Genomic DNA, 13,012 nt, shown 5'->3' with positions numbered 1-13,012 from the left:
CGAGATCACACATCTGACAAAAGTGTGAGCTCTTGTATGAGGAATGATACAGAGGTGAAAATTGGGGTCTGTGAGAAAACGGCAGTTAAGAATTTGATCATAGTGATGTGGATGATTTTACAAGCATTTTGGCACTTCAGTCAAGTAAAGTCATGTCATATTATATTTATATAGCACTATGTACAAAAGATTGTTTAAACCAAGCAGCTTTACAGAATTAAACAGGAAAAACATCCCAGATTACGTATGAAACCATGGTTCCCCAAGGAAATGAGACGCTGCGTTGAAAACGCTAGGGGAACGCCCACAGCGAACCAACACTCTAAATCACATGTGTAATCAGTCCAATGGAAGGGCAAGACATCATGGGCGGGTGACGTAAGCAACCAGGAAGCTTAAAAGCATGTGTGCTTCAGGAATGAAGCAAGCACTTGCAGGGATGCCAGAAGTATGGCTGGAGACACAGCGTCTCGTTCCCTCCAGAAACAATGGTTACATACGTAACCTGAGACATTCCCCTTTAGGAACTTGAGCTGCATCAAAAAACACTAGGGGAACAAGATGCCCACACCACCAGACTTACAAATCCCTGCCTATGATACAGCTAGGGCAGGAGAACAGAAGAGCCTGGAGCGGCCCAAAAAGGTTCATGTCATAGAACCTGATGAAGGTGAGGGGCGTGGACCATCCTCCCGCGTTGCAGATGTCCTGCATAGAAACAACTGCCAGAAAGGCCTTAAAGGCTCCCATACTCCTCGTAGAATGAGCCTTGACCCCCAGAGGAGATGGGAGGCCAGAGGACTCATAAGCGACAGAAATGCTGGACATATTCAATTAAGCTTTTGCTGGTCGAGCTCCTTGAAGGTGACCACACACGAGGGTAGAGGAATGCTTTGGCCAAACCGGGTGCAAAGTCGAGGTAGGAGGGAGCCACAGAGAGGGCCTGCAAGTTCCCAACTCTCTTAAGTGAGGATAAAGCCAAGAGAAAAGTAGTCTTGAAAGTAAGAAGATGATCCAAGATATCCTCAATAGGCTCAAAAGGAGGCCTGCAAAGAGTTTCTAGCACCACAGCAAGGTCCGAGCTGCACGAGTCAGAGAGAACCAGAAGGGACATTGCAATGTCTCCCGAGTCGCAAAGAGGTCCACCTGAGCCTGGACAAAAACTCTCCAAATCTGCTTCACCACCTTGGGGTAAAGCATCCATTCCCTGGGCCTCAGCCCTTGCCTCGACAGGACATCTGCTCCCATATTCAGATGCCCAGGGACATGAACTGCTATCAACAAGCGGAGTTTCCCCTGGGACCACACAAGGATCTGGTGCACCAGCTTGTACAAGGGGTGTTAAACGCAGGCCTCCCTGGTGGTTGATGTAGCAGACCACCTCTGTGTTGTCGGTGTGCACTAACACATTGCGATTTTTCAGGTCCGGAAGGAAATATTTCAGAGCCCAAAACACGGCCAACATCTCCAGGCAGTTGATGTGCCACGTGAGATGGCACTCATGACTGCTCCCCAGACAAGAAGCTCCCAGCACCAGGCCCTGAGTTAAGAACCAATGCTTTCTTCACATGTCCAAGGCACATAGGCATCGCCGTGTGACCTTGATCATGCAAAGTGGGTTTTCTCTCGGGGAGAAATCCTTGGTTTTTAGCCACCACTGTAGGGGTTTCATGTACAGCAGGCCAAGAGGTATCATGTTGGAAGCAGCTGTTAGTTCGATGTCCTGGAATGGGGGACCGGTGTAGGCAGCCGAACAAATTGCTCTAGAGATCCCGACAGGGGTGGCGAGCTTCTTGGCTCTGCTACGTTTCCAGGAGGAAAGACCTGAGATGTGCGCCGTTGCCGGAGATCGCTGCACCCTGGAGCACCGACAGGGGTAGTAGACTGATCTCATGAGGGCACAGAAGAGAGACAGACACCATGTAATGCGTTGCATCCCGCTCTTCCCCGGTAGGGGCTGCTCTGAAAGGTCCTGGACCATGATCGTTGGACTGTTTGGTCGAGGACTTCCTCAACTGAAGCGTGACCCTCAGATTGGGCCTAGTCTTAGAAGCCCCCAGCCCAAAGTGGCGCTCCTCTCGGTCCCGTTGCGACAAGCACGAGATGCGACGCTCAGTTTTTGTGCCTCTCTGTATGAGGAGCTAATACACAGCTGGCAAAATATTTTAATGTATTTAAAAATACTTCAAAATACGCTACTAAGGCTTCTGAACTCATTTTTGTGAGAAAATTTTACTTCCGCATCTGAAAAACCTCCAAAACTGGAAGTGACGTAACAAAAGGGAGAGTAAACAATAGGAAAACAATGAATCGCTATGACTGTTCTGGCGCGGAGGAAATTTTAAATGTTTATTTACACTTGTATGATGAACCACAGATACAATTATGAGCCTGCTATGTGGCCAAGAGAGCAGGGACAGGCCAGGATTAAACAGAACAACGGTCAAAGGAGACAAATTAAGTTGTGGTGTGACCTATTGGTCATCTATAAGTATTGATACTATTTACCAGTAACAGAAACTAATAATCGTTGATCAAGCGTGTGATACAGCGGGTTCTTATCACTTCTTGCACATGCACGCACGAGAGAGAGATAAACACATTTGTTTCATTATATGCTTATGTGGGACATGCAAGGCCATAGTCACAGCTGAGGAAAATCAGTGCTGGGCCTTAGTGGAGAATGTAACCCCCACATTTGATGTGTAGTGTCTGACTCTGCACCCAGGCTTTGAGGCTTGCTGTCTGAACTCATAATAGGTTCTACAGATCTACAGTTTATATGCACTTCAGGAAGAACCATGGACCTCTCCAGGCCAGCAGACATGAGTGTGTTTAGGGTAGAGATAATTTATTACTCTGAGCTAAATACTTGTATGTACAAAAAAATAGTAAAATTAAGATTTGAATATCAAAACAATCTAAAACATTTTGTTTCTCAATTACAAGATGACTATATTTAGGTCCCGAATACCTAAGAAGTCACACTTTTTGATGCCATTGGTGTAAGACAATCAATATTGACAGCATACCGGCAAGTTGTCCACTGGTATTCACCAGGAAGCCCTTACCTGCTTGTGTTGTGTCAGCTATTAGTAGACAGTTTACAGAGGAAGGATGACTTTATAAAGGTTTTGAATGGCCCCATTTTGGTGACAATCAATAAAAAAAATCACTATCACAAATTGTCTTACTGTATAAACACTTGTTATAAAGTTTACATCACATATATCAAGCAGATCTGCTTTTATGGTTAAATCAATTCAGTTTTATTTATTCAACACTAAATCATAAATATTATTTCATAGCATTGTTAATACCTAACTCAAAAATATGTAGATGTACCAAACATATACTACCAAAAGAAAAATATTTTCAGTGTGGATATCACACGAATGTGTTAACATGTTAAATCATAAATGCTGTGCTAGGTACACGCCAACTTATACACATCTCGTTGTGTCTCATTATTTAAGTATTTATGTTCACTGATTTAGTAGTTATCAAAAGTTAAAAAATGCACTTATGGTGCACAGTTCACGTCTTCGTCGAGCTGCATCTCTGACGGCTTCGGACGGACCACAGGCTGACGGTGGACCTGATGAAGGTACTGTGTGCACTGAAGGAACCGCACCAGCACAAATGCACCCAGGTTCGGAAGATAGCATCGTTCTTTTTATTGTAAACCCGTGGACATGATGTATTTACAGGCTGGAGTTTGTGCAGCCTCCACAAACACAATAATTTAGCATGACGATGATCAATTGAAATAAAAAATAACTACCGAACACACACTGACTCACGACTGCTCCTACTGAATACCAACAGAGCATGGCAAAGGACTCCTTCTCGTGATGTCATATGACTCGGTGTGGAAAAAAAAAAGCTGTTTTTGAGAGCTGGCAAAGAAACCGTCACTTTTTCTTCTAAATTTGACTATATAAACTGTTTAACTATATGAACCGTTAATGCAGGATTTGAAAATGTTTTACAAGACGCGAGTGGAGTGGAGTGGAGTGGAGCAGCTACAGTTTTCCCTCCGCAGTCTAGACATTAATAATCATTCTGCTTCAGCTCCACTCCGGGTTCACAATTTCCCACTCTTCACACACTTGATCAGAAACACAGCTCAACTTTTGCTCCATGACAAAATTTGCAATTAAAGTATTTCAATATGTTTTAAAATATCACTAACTTTTGTTCAGAATGTATATTATACGAAAAATAAATACACAATATTATAAGAATAGTTTTAACGTGGTTTATTGGAACACTACAGTTAGCCCATGTTGATATTAAATGAATGTTTAATTCACTTGTCTGTGCAGAGTCTCTCTACTATGGTGAAGCTAAGGGTTGTACTTCAGAAACAGAAAGAATATGTTGTAACTTTTCAGTATTTAAGCTGATTAGTCACAGGACCAGAGGACAGTGTTGACTGAATGTTTCTGTGTGCGAGATCTATGTTATGTGCAAGCTTGTGTGGTGTGTGCGTGCGTACTGCAATGTTACAGCATACAGCTTAACCTTCTTTCTGATTTGAGTGATCCACATATCTGTCAAGCTATATGATTTTTAATGCGTGAATTCATGATAAAATGCAGTTATATTTTGGGATGCTGGCATTAAGTGAAAACCATTCAAAAAATCCACTCTACACTCCAGTCAAAAACCATGCTGCTTCACTCCTCACTCCGCTCACATACTCTGGTGCAAAGAGTACCCACAATTTGTACATTTGGCCTAAGAGTATCCACATTTGTACAAATCTAGACTAAAATATTACAAAGATGTCAATATGGGTTATAACTCATGGCGAGATTGCCTAAACAAGACATGTTAAAATATCTTGGCAACAGATATGGATATGTATGAATACCCAGATATGTATGAATGTATGTTGTTTAACCATGCAAAGCCACGTGTCCTACTCATCATGTTTATGTTTTTGTCTGCTTGACAGGACCATACAAAGTTGTGTATCTTGTATTAGAGCAGTTAAAATTAGGTGCTTTAAGTACAATTCTCTCATACTGACCACTGGATGTTCAACATGGCAAAGGACTCTCTGAGGATTTGAGAATTAGAATTGTTGCTCTCCACAAAGATGGCCAAAGCTAATAGAGGTTCAGTAACGCCCTGAAACCGAGTTACACTACAGTGGTCAGAGTCATACAGAGGTTTTCCAAGATGGGTTCCATTCGGAACAGGCCTTGCAAGGGTCGATCAATGAAGTTGAGCACTCATTCTGTGCATCAGGTGCAGAACCTGGCTTCAAAAAACAGAGTGCTGCCAGCATTGCTTTAAAGGTTGCAGAAGTCAGCTTGTCAGTGCTCAAACCATACGCCGCACACTGCAACAAGTCGGTTTGCATAGGCGTCATCCCAGAAGGAAGCCTAATCTGAAGCTGGCTCACAAGAAAGCCCGCAAACAGTTTGCTAAGGACAACCTGTCCAAGAGCATAAATTACTGAAACCATGTCTTGTGATCTGATGAGACTATAAGATAAATCAGTTGGTGTCCATCATGTGTGGCGATGCCCTGGTGAGGAGTACCAAGAAAATTGTGCCTTGCCTATAGTCAATCATGGTGATGGTAGCATCATGTTCTAGGGCTGCATGAATGCTGCTGGTACTGGGGAGCTGCAGTTCATTGAGGGAAACATAGATTCCATCATGTACTATATATTCTGAAGCAGAACATGATGCCTTCCCTCCAGAAACTAGCCAAAAAACAGTTTCCCAACATAATAACTGTCCATGTGAGTCCATGTGTCAGTGTGCTGCAAGGGTGCAAAGTCCATGTATGTGCATAGCAGTGAGTGTATGTGCGCTGTGGATAAGAAAGTCCATGAATGCATGTGTGGACTGGTGTGTGAGCACGCATGTAAAAATCTGTAGGTTTGTCAATATATGTGAATGCGTGCAAGAGCATGGGACATAGATCATAGGCCTGGCAGAGCCAGCCAGACCTTCAAGCCGATTCCTCAGCTTCCAGGAGCAAGCAAAGCTTGTCGATCGGCCTCTGGATGATGTTGGCCTTGGTTTTGACCACAACACTCCTGACAAGACCCTTTGGCCCTGGCAGGGGTTTCACCACCCGGCCTAAAGGCCAGGAGCTTCTTGGTGCGGTTGGATCAACTATGACTACTAAGTCATTCTCTTTGAAGTTCCTTTTGGTATTAGTCCATTTTTGCCGTTGCTGCATCAAAGTTAGGTATTCAGTAGTCCATCGCTTCCAAAAAAGGTTTGCCAGATATTGTACCTGTCTCCATCTCCTTCTGCTATACAGATCTTCTCTGTCAAAGAGCCCAGGAGGCAACAGCGGTTTGGTGTTCAACTGCAGCAGGTGATTGGGAGTCAGTGGTTCAAGATCGTTAGGGTCACTGGAAACTGTTGTTATTGGTCAGTCATTAAGGATGGATTCGACCTCACAAAAAGCTGTGTGCAACATCTCATCATCGAGTGTCTGTTGCTTTAACACTGACAGGAGTACCTTTTTCACTAGCTTGATGAGTCGTTCCCACACACCTCCAAAATGGGCTGCCAAAGGAGGATTAAACAGCCATTTGACATGTTGGTTCATCAGAGCGTCGTGGATTCTTTGATGGTCTAGCTGATTTGCAGCAGTCTGTAATTCCTTCTGCGCACACATGAAATTAGTGCCACAGTCAGTTCTAATGGTGAGTACTGGCCCTCTCCGACAAAGGAATCGCCGGACAGCGTTGATGCAGGAGTCCGTGTTCAACATACTTGCCATTCCAGGTGAATGGCTCTGCTCGCCAGACAGGTAAAGATTACTCCCCATCTCTTAACGAGGGAACGACCCCTTTTTCCCTTTTTACCTCAATAGGTCCGAAGTAGTCGATGCCTACATGTGAAAAGGGTGGTAAATCTGGAGTGACTCGGTCCTCTGGCAGGTCTGCCATCTTTTGAACTCCGACTTTTGCCTGCACTTTCCTACAGAAGACACAGGATTTAATGACAGATCTTGCAGAAGAATTAGCAGAGGGAAGCCAGAATCTTTGCCTAAGCCTAGAGAGCATATGGTTTCTTCCTGCGTGTCCTACTTGGTGATGTATGTCACGCAAGATCAATTTGGATACAGGAGAGTCTCTGGGAAGTATGATTGGATTTCTCAGATTCACCGGCATGGACGCTTTACTTAACCTGCCTCCAATCCTCAGGATGCCCTCATCCAAGATCGGATCCAGTTTAGATATGGAGCTGTCTGCTTTCACTGGCTTGCCTTTTCTTAAGAGTGTAAGCTCAGGCTTGAAGTGACAGTGCTGTTCATAGCAAATAATTGCCTTTTCTGCTTCGTCCAAATCATCCACAGTTAAGCATTGTTGCTCACTTTTAATTTTGGATGTCACATTGTCTTTGTCTTTCCGACTTCGGAGCAGAAGGAAGTTTTTGAGCTTCAGCAGCCAAGCAACAGCTGTGAGAAGTTTCCTCCATGAAGAGAAGTACTGAATCAGGGAAGAAGTTGCATTAGCTTCCAGCTTTAGGCAATTTACAGTAATGTCTCTTTTTACCTCAGGATCACTTTGGGGTAGGTGGCCCAAGTCCTCTGGTGCATCAGGCCATTCAGATTCCTCTCTTGAAAGGAAGTGAGGGCCATGGAGCCATCTAAGGGACTTCAAGAGCGGTCCATGTGCAGTCCGCGTGATGCATCGTCTGCTGGATTGTCTCTAGAGCTGACATACCTCCACTGACGTACCTGAGAGAGGCTGTGTATTACTGCAATTCGATTGGCAACATATGTATAGAATCTTTTGGTTTCATTATGAATGTATTTCAGTACAGTTGTACTGTCTGTCCAGAATGTGGAGTTTTCCAGATCCATGTGAAGTTCCGTCTGAAGCATTTTATCCACTTTCACAGCGAGTGTTGCAGCGGCAAGTTCCAGCCTGGGAATGGTCATCTGCTTCAGAGGAGCTACTCTGGATTTTGCTAGTATGAAGGTAACATGAATGTCTCCATTGCTCTTTGCAAGACTGAGGTAGGTCACTGTTCCGTAACCTGCTTCACTCGCGTCACAGAAATGATGCAGCCGAGCAGTCCTTACTGAGCCAAAGCTCTCAGGTTTTATACACCTGTCCACTTCAAATCTGTCCAGCTGACTCAGTTCTCTAATCCATCTTTGCCATGGCTTGGAGAGTTCTTCTGGAATGTCTTCATCCCATCCACACTTTTCAAGGCAAAGTTTTTGCAGGATTTGCTTGGCTTTGAGAATAAAGGGGGCTAGGAAACCCAATGGATCATAGATGGAGCTTACAACAGAAAGGACAGCTCGCCTTGTCAGAGCTCTGTTCTTGATGGCTACCTTGAAGGTAAATGTGTCATTCTGGATGTTCCACTGGATTCCTAGGGCCCTTTCTAACAGTGGTTTGTCTCTGTCCAGGTCGAGTCGTTTGACAAGTGTGGCTCTGTGATTTTCAGGTATTGTAGCAAGAACTTCACAGCTGTTGCTCACCCACTTGCTCAGGGTGAATCCTCCCAGGGTGCATGCTTCCCTGAGGTCCTGTGTAAGCTGAATTGCCTCCTTAACAGAAGCCACTGACTGAAGACAATCATCAACATAAAAACTATGTTTGATTATTTCAGGAATTTTAACACTGAATTGTTCTGAGTTGTCAACTGCTGTTCGTTTTAAGGCAAAGTTGGCAATGCTTGGTGACGACACAGCACCAAAGAGATGAACGTTCATCCTGTACACTTCCAATGGTTTACTTACGTCCCCCTGTGGCCACCAGAGGAATCGTAGGAAGTCACGGTGATGTTCTTGAACACGTACTTGGTAGTACATCGCTTCGATGTCAGCCATCACAGCAATTCTTTCTTCTCTGAATCTCAGCAGAACTCCCAAAAGTGGGTTAGCCAGGTCCGGACCCTGGAGAAGTTCTGTGTTCAGGGATTTGCCTTTGTAAGAAGCAGAACAGTCAAACACAACTCGCAGCTTGCCCTTCTGCTTGTGGTACACCCCATGATGCGGTATATACCATACCTTGCCATCATTTCTTTGCGTAGCCTTTCCTGAGCACATCTTCCATGAATGTCTTGTACTCACTTGCATAAGCAGAATCCATTTTGAATCTTCTAGAGAGACCCACTGTGCGCTGTGCTGCCACCTCCAGATTGTTTGGCAAAGTTACATCTTTATCACGGAAAGGCAAAGGTAAGTGATAGTGACCGTTTTTAAACATGACTGACCTTGATATTAGATCCATGAATCTTTTGTCCTCAACAGACATCTCTTTTTTCTCTGCGTATTCCTTTTCAGGAAAATCATTGTTGTATTGCCTGGTGCAATACATTGAGCTGGTGCATGATGTTATCAGAGCAGAAGGTGGCTGAGCTGCCTGGGTCAAGAAAGGCATAGGTCATGATGGTTCTGGAGCCCTTAGATGCCTTCACTAGAACGGGCACAATGGCTAGTGCACAGTGACTGGCCCCTGTTGCGTGATTAGCTGTGATCAGTGCACTGTTGACAGGAGTCTGCATTCTCACCGCTTTCTCACTGTTGATGTGTAATAAGGTAGGATGTTTATACTTGCATGTCTCACAGATCATTCTCTTAATGCAATTTTTGCTGAGATGTCCCTTCTTAAGACAACCAAAGCAATGTCCATTTTTCTTCAGGTGTTCCACTTTCTGTTCATGTGGCTGTGACTTAAACCTTTTGCAGTCGATGATATCATGCCTATCTAAGCAAAAGCTACATAACGAGAAAGCTTCGACATGTTTGTTGGCTTGCTGTGTCTTAAATAGCTGTGATGGTACCTGCGCTTCAGCTGGCGTTACAGAAGTCACAAAGCTGCTACCCTTTCTAAGTGTCTTCGTGTCATGTTTGGCTTTCAGGACTGGACTTTTACTTGGAGGAGGATCTTTAATGTCTCCAAACACTGGATGGAGTAGTACACTGGATTGATGTTCCAAAAGCTCCACAAGATGAGTGAATCTTATGCGTGTATTGTTTCTTTGAGAGGATTCATACACTACATTTCGCCAACGTTCACGAAGTTTATGTGGCAATTTAGAACCAAGCAACTTTAAATTAGATGCTACATTCAATTCATCAAGATGGTCCAGATTTTGCATTGCGTTAAGACATTCTCTTAAGTACAAAGCATATGCCAGAAGAGCCTTTCCATCGTCAGGTCTTATTAGTGTCCAGTTAAAAGCCTTCTCTAAATATGCATTAGCAATTTTCATTTCATTCCCAAAATGTTTCTTTAAAAGCTGTTTTGCTTCACCATAACCTCGGCGGGCATCCATATGCATGCAGCTTCTCACTAGGTCTTTAGCCTGTCCCTGTGTAAACTGCTCAAGAAAATAAAGTCTATCTTGGCAATTAGTGGTATTGTTCTCAATTGAATGTTCAAAGGCATAAATGAAAGGTTGAAAAGACAGAGGATCACCATTAAAAACAGGTAAATCTCTTTTCGGCAAGAGAGAAAGGTTCTGTTGTCTCACCATTAATTCCGTGAGCTCCTTTTGTCTGTGTAGCATTTCAGTATCAGCAGCGGCGTCATGGCTGAATCCAAGCTGTGGGCTGGTGGAAGTTCTAATGCTCCTGGAGCTGCTGTGTAGATGTCGTACTGTTTTTAGCAATGGTGAAACCTCCAGGTACACATTCATGGCATCTCCCTCCTCTTCGCTGTCATTTAAAGCCTTCAGCTTTGCATCTGCCTCCGCTAATTGAGCTTGTATCTCAATGCTCTCCTTTCTAGATTTCAGGGTCGCTTCCTCCATCTGAATTGCGTGCAGCGCTGGTAATGCTTTGCTGCGAGCTAGAAGAGCAGCTCTTTCAGCTGCAACAATTATTGCTGCTGATGAGGTTTTAGATATTTTGGTTACATTAAAAATGCTGTCTTTTGGTTCAACAGTTAACTGTAGTCTATTTTGTTCTTTTTTCCACGTTTCAACTTCTTTAACGAAGTAGTCAAAGTTCTGTGCTCTCGGTTCGTACCAATCAACAGTATCACTTTCCCTCTCATCCTCAGTCATTAATGATTGTACTGATCTATGAATGAATTTAAAGTCCTCGATGTTCTGTTGTAGCACTTGCATATTTTTCTCCACTCGGTCAACATTTCCATTTTCAACGAGCAAAGTTCTGATTTCATTCATTTGTCTAGTGCAAACACCTAGCTTTCCTCGGCGAGTGGCCTTTTCAGATTGTAAAAGTTTGGCGGTCTCTTTCGCCGTCTCAGTCTCTTTATCCGACATCGTAATGTTCAACAGTTTACAATGCACGTAAATAAAGTCTTATAAACTTGTCTCAGTCTATTCAACGATAGTTTAAACTTTCACAGTTTGTTTATACTCACTAGGTTTGCTGACGTTTGGCTGCTGCGCATCCAGTTACTGTGGTGTTACGCTCATCCATTCATGGATTGCTCCAACTACTACGATACGTTCCATTCATAAATCCATTCAACCCAAACGCGTCGTTCCATCGAGGTAAGTATCCAATAAATGTTAGGCGTTAATCCACAAGTTGGTCCTTTGGTCCTTTCAAAGACGTCGGTCTTCGGTAGTTTTCAGACAATGAAGTGGCTTTTTCAACTAAACTTGCCACGTGAGGTTAATGGCAAGGGCTCCCGACACACAATCCATAGTAAGCACGCACGGAGAGTTGATTTTCATTTGGATGTTGCTTTATTCAGACAATCCGGTTCTCTTTCTTGAATTGACAAATGATAAAAATAAAGGAAAACTAAAGCAATAGTTTGCGTTTGTTTGCGGTCTGAAAACTGTACCGTCTTGCCATCTAACCCATTGCACCCTTCGTGAATGGCATAATTAACCACATCGGGCCACCTGCACGTCAAAGGGGTGTGTCTACTACCATGTGACAGGTAGTCAGGTAAGTACATACAGATAAGATGCTGCTACGGTTAAAGTATGGAAGTTTTAATTTCTGAAATTAAACTGTATAGTTTCTGTTAAACTGCATTTATACAATGTGATTATGTAAAACTAAATTAATTGTACTTATTCCACAGATAAGTCACCAAAACCCAAATATGGCTCCTACAATAACGATCCCAAACACATCACCGAGATGACCACTGCCTGGCTGAGGAAGCTGAAGGTAAAGGTGATGGGGGTGGCTAAGTATGTCTCCAGACCTGAACCCTATTAAGGGTGGAGAAGCACCATGTGTATAACCTCCAGCAGCTGGAAAAGGAGTGGAAGAGGGTCCCAACAACAACCTGTGCAGCTCTGGTCAATTCCATGCCCAGGATGATTAAGTTAACAATGGAGCTAAACAATATATTGACACTTTGGACAAGTTCACTTTGGGTGTACTCACTTTTGTTGCCAGCTATTTTGACAATAATAGCTGTATGTTGAGTAATTGTCAAGGGACAATAAATCTATACTGCTATACTGCACATTGACTACTCTAAAATATATTTTATTTCTATAGTATTGTCCCTTGAGAAGATATACAAAAATGGAGGGGTGTAGTAACTTTTGTGACATACTGTAATTTATGGTAAAAATAAATAAATAAATAAAATAATACAGTAAAAGTCTCTCCATGACAATTCACATGTAATTACACTTATATAGTATAAACATTTTGACAGCAAATTTAATAGGATATTTTTTACAGTGATGATATTTGTGATGCATAAAACAGTTAGAGACCAAATTTGAGCATGAAGCAGCAAACATTTATTCTGACTTTATGACCTCACAAGATGTCGGCTTGTGTCATGTGCCTTTAAACACTTAATTGCTGAAAACAATTTGTTGGACATCCTACTTCCATGAGGAGCACACAAACACACACACTGGTATTCTTATCATTATGGGTACATTCCTTTGGCGCAGGGTTCTGAACTGATTTAAGGAACGAAAACAAAAACAAACGAAAAACAGAAATGAACTAAATGTTGACAGGAACGTAACGGTACCCTTAACTTTTTGTGTGTACAGCAAATCTGTATATTTTCTGAAACGATGACGTCATCAGCCCATGTCTCGCCCCTAGT

This window comes from Garra rufa, chromosome 10 (assembly GCF_049309525.1).
Source record: "Garra rufa chromosome 10, GarRuf1.0, whole genome shotgun sequence".
Classification (NCBI taxonomy): domain Eukaryota; kingdom Metazoa; phylum Chordata; class Actinopteri; order Cypriniformes; family Cyprinidae; genus Garra; species Garra rufa.
Note: the sequence above shows the minus strand (reverse complement) of the source record.